This window comes from Lepus europaeus, chromosome 3, assembly GCF_033115175.1.
Source record: "Lepus europaeus isolate LE1 chromosome 3, mLepTim1.pri, whole genome shotgun sequence".
Classification (NCBI taxonomy): Eukaryota; Metazoa; Chordata; class Mammalia; order Lagomorpha; family Leporidae; genus Lepus; species Lepus europaeus.
In genome coordinates, this window is record NC_084829.1 from 67,495,905 (window position 1) to 67,500,619 (window position 4,715).

At 43.6% G+C, this 4,715-nt stretch overlaps 1 pseudogene; it reads left to right on the forward strand.

Moving 5' to 3' along the window:
• Positions 1 to 4,359, forward strand: LOC133756564 (zinc finger protein ZPR1-like; annotated as a pseudogene).
• The last annotated feature ends 356 nt before the right edge of the window (positions 4,360 to 4,715 follow it).

The window sequence follows — 4,715 nt, forward strand, 5'->3', positions numbered from 1 at the left end:
ATGAATTTTAATACAGATCAGGTAAGAGGCAAGAACTGAGAGTGGATTGGGAAAAGAGTAGCCTACAAGAACTGTGTGGGTTTGAGCTTGAGCACAGAGCTGATGGAGATGTCACTTTCTGACAATTAGGAGTACCATGAGGAGCTGCTGGGTAGGGGATCTGGAACAACACTGAAGAAATTAGGACTTTATTCTGCCTGTGACAAGAACCTGGAGAAAAGTTTGAAGCCAAAACCAATTTGTTTAGGAGTGTCTTTAGAAAGATGGTTCTGGTGTTTCTTGAAGGAGATATAATGGAATTTTTTTTTTTAATTTTTTGCCAGGCAGAGTTAGACAGTGAGAGAGACAGAGAGAAAGGTCTTCCTTCTGTTGGTTCACTCCCCTAATGGCCGCTATGGCCGGCGCACTGAGCCGATCAGAAGCCAGGAGCCGGGTAATTCCTCCCGCTCTCCCATGCCGGTGCAGGGACCCAAGTACTTGGGCTATCCTCCACTGCCCTCCTAGGCCACAGCCGAGAGCTGGACTGGAAGAGGAGTAACTGGGACTAGTACCTGGAGCCCCAACAGGGACTAAAACCCGGGGTGCCAGTGCCGCAGGTGGAGGATTAGCCAAGTGAGCCACAGCGCCGGCCGATAGAATGGATTTGACCAATATGTTTACATACACGTTATTGCAACGAAACTGTCAGAAAACACTTAACCACATGAAGGGAATACACTCCATTTGCTTTATTCTATTTCATTTCTTAGTGTTGGTAACTAACAGTAAACTGACTTCAGGATCAGCTAATGGGTTGTTACCCATGATTTGAGAAACATTTAATTGTAATACAGTAAGCACCAAAAATGCGAAGAGGTATCTTCCCTCTTGTTTCCCGGTATGGGAACAATAGTTAGATGCCCTATGAAACTCATAAGATACTAGAACAAGTTTCTTAGTTTTAACACAACTGTATTTTTCAAATGTTCCTTTGAGGTAGCCATAAGCTGATAATTTAAGATGTCATGACCCTTATATTTAATTATTTTATAGATCAGAATAAAAGAGCAGGCATTTTAAAAGCTAGCTTCCTAATAGTCTCTAGTTTTAAGCTGTATTCTATCTTTACTTTAAAATAAGACTCAAAATGCCTAGGGTTGCTTATCAGATGTGTGGAGATGCTGCAAATTAGCCACAGCCAGGGCCTGAAATTTATCATCCAAATCTCTGGCTGAGGGGCTGATTAACAATCAGACAATTGCTAAAACCAGGACTCCCACAATTGTGCACCGAGTTCAGTTTTACTGTAAAGAAATTTCACAAAGATCTATTTTTTAATCTTCTTATTTTTGATTTTATATTTGTAATTGTAACCTAATCACCCATGGCAAGCAAATGGAGCCCCACAGAGAGAGTCATTTTCTGAAACCACTCACAAATAAATGTGTTCTGTGAAACATTAATACAAAAACGTGTGATTTCACATAAACTTCCTCACACCCAAGCCTTTCGGCATATTACTTATGCTTTCTCTAAAATATGAGTATTTCCATTTCTCCAAAGAGAAAAATCAATCCCCTTCCCCCACCCCCCCAAGCATGCGTGCTTCCAGGAGCTATTGCTACGTTTGCTGCCTTGCTGGGCTGCAAGTTTATAGCAGCTGATTCCTCTTAAACCTCATTCAACTCCTCCAATAAACCACACATGCTGGCCCATCAGTGGGTTACTCCGCTGACTGTAAATGCTTCTTTTCTAACAGTGGCTCCCAAAGCTACACCAGAATCACCTGATGGCTTGTTAAAAGCGGACTCTTGCCTTTACCCCTCAATGTTTCCTATTCAGGAGTTTAAGATGGGTCCAAAATGTTTGCATTTTTAACAAGCTCCCAGGTGATGGGAGCTGCTGGTCCGCTGAGAACTGCTGCTCATGCAGATCATGTTTTCAGCTGTGTTCAAGCTGCCTCTCTGTTACAACCGGTGCTGACTTGTAACCCTTAGGGATATCATATTTTCTGACCGAATTTAATATTTAGCACAGGAATTAAATTGCAGCTTGGGACACCTTGAGTGAAGCCAAGCCACTCCACTCCTTGTCCAGTATTCTGCTAAGTAAAACTGGGGAAGCAGGTGATGACTCAAGTACTTGGGTCCTTGACACCCAAGTGGAAGAACAGGATTAGGGTTCTGGGCTCCTGCCTTCAGTCTGGCTTAGCCTTGGCTGTAGTGAAGATCTGGGGAGTGAACCAGCAGTCAGAAGAAATAGCAAATGGACTCCCTCACATTGCCTTTCAAATAAAATAGAAAAAAACAATTTTTTTTTAATTTGTACAAAGTAACTTTGAATTGAACTCATGGGACCTTCTAAGAACATTCAGGCTTGTGAGAAGAAAATTACGCTTATTTCCATATTGAACACCTCTTAAGGAAATGTACTTGGCAAAATAAAATATATAGAAAACCTTCTTCACTATCTGTAGGCAGCCCATAAACAAGTCATAGACAAGTCAAGGTCAGTCTTGGCTTGTGGAATTCCTGGGATGAAAAAAAGTTACCTATTCCCATGCTCTAGGAAAATGATCAAACAAGAACACTCCGCTAAAATTAACTGTTATGATTGTGTTGCAGAAGCCTGATAAGTTGCTTGCCTGTGTTGTTCACTTCTGTGTTGCCTTGAGCTGCAGCTGGTTATGTATAAAATATCGCTAAGACGCTGGAATAAACGAGCCTTGATCAGACTTTTGTCTTGGCTCCATTCTCTGCGCCCTTGTCCCTCTTTTCATTCCCACTCGCTCCCTCCTTCAAGTTCCGTTCGACAGGTGCGGCTGGCCCGCATCAACCATCAACTTAATAAACAATACTAATAAAAGTATATTCCTGAACTGCATGTTAACCCTTATCAATAAGATGATTCCAAAAGTAATTTTTTTAACAGAAACCTTAAATATACACTTTTGTTGCATCCTGTGGAATACTGCATGCATTTGCTACCTTTCACACACTGGGAGAACATTTTCTCTGCACTAGATGGCAGTGTGACCCCGAAATTTGAAACCTATGTTAAAGACAAACTGGAATTTGATTTACAGTCTTCAAGTATTAAACTTCGATTTTATGCAAATATTCCATCTTGGTCTTTTTCTGTATGTATAAATTATTATAATTGATTCTGTTTCAGGGTTGCTCTCAGAATAAATGTACAAATACAATGCACTCTGATTGTTCATAAAAGCCTATTGAAGAAAGACACTAAATGAACACTTAAAATTAACTGCCCTCATAGGTAAGCCATTTACTCTGTCCTCACTAACCACCACCAATCGGAGCCTCAAAAGAAAACAGAACCAGACCCAAGGTTAAGAGCATGGGCTCGGCAGCCAGACTGCTCAAGTTCAAATCTCAGCTCTGCTACTTTCTAGCTAGAAGAAAGTAGAAAGGCAATTCATCTCACTGCCTCAGTTTCCTGGCTATAAAAATAATAGAAGCATTCCCTTATAAGAATACTACAAGATTTACACTGAAGTTTAAAGCAGTACCTGGAGGAGCCGGGCCGTGGTGGTGGTGTCAGGCAGCAGGGCTGTGGGGCCTCATCCCTGTGGGGGACTGCAGCCACCTCCTTCACCAACCTAGACTCTGCCGCCGCACAGGGCACCTGTGCTGACCAACAGCGGGGAGGACAAGGAGCAGCAGCCCACAGAGATGAAGTTTCCATGCATGAACCGTTAGCCTAACAGCACGGCACACCTCCTGCTTACCAAGATCCCCTCCCCTTCAGAGACATCATGGTAAGTGCCTTTTCCTGTGAGCTCTGTGGCTGAAGCAGTATGGAGATCCGGTCAGCAGGCAGGATCCAGGACCAGGGAGTGCTTTATGCTTTGGCCTTCAAGTCTCTGGAGAACAGGAGCAGAAAAGTGGTGAAGAACCCTGCCGTCACTAGGATCCCTGAGCTGAGTTTTGAAATCGCTGCCTTCAGCCAGAAGGGAATTCTCACCACACTGGGTGATGTGAAGGATTGGTCAACCTAACTATCTCTGGCCTAGAGCAGGAACAACCCACCCGGAGGGCAAGTGAATGCCCATAGCCAAAAGAATCAATGAATTCAGTGTCAAAGAGAAGGAACTAAAGCTAGATGGCTTCCCCATCCACTTTCATCATTGCTGATCCTTCAGGGAACAGCTTTGTGGAAAACGCACATGCTCCCCAGAAAGATGTGAAGAAACTGGTAACCAAGAACCCTTTTACCTTGGGCGACAGTGCCAATCCTGGCCAGGTGGAGAAACTGCAGGAGATTAGCCAGAAACGGGGCCAGATCATGGAGGGCAACATGAAAGCCCACTTCACTATGAGTGATCCAACAGGAAACAGTTATTTGCAGAAAGTGTAAGCACCAAGCATATCTTTGACCAAAACAAGGAGCTAGGGGTCAATAACATGAAGACAGAGGGTTGTAAGGCAGGCCTGGTCCCATAGCAGAAGCAGTGGACACAGCAGTAGCAGTGGGAGGTTCACCACGGCAAGCCTCTAGCACTGCTCATGCTGCAGGGTTATTTAATATATTGGAAAAAGGCTGGGAGAGGCCTGCCCACCAGCCCTTGCTCATGGTAGGGTGGACACCTGGTCTAAGTCAGCAATCTAGGCATACTTTTCTAAATAGCTTGTGATGCAAGTGCAACCTGTTGTATTACTTAACCTTATTTTGGAGGTTTTGAATTCTCCTGGGAAGAAATGCAGACATGAACC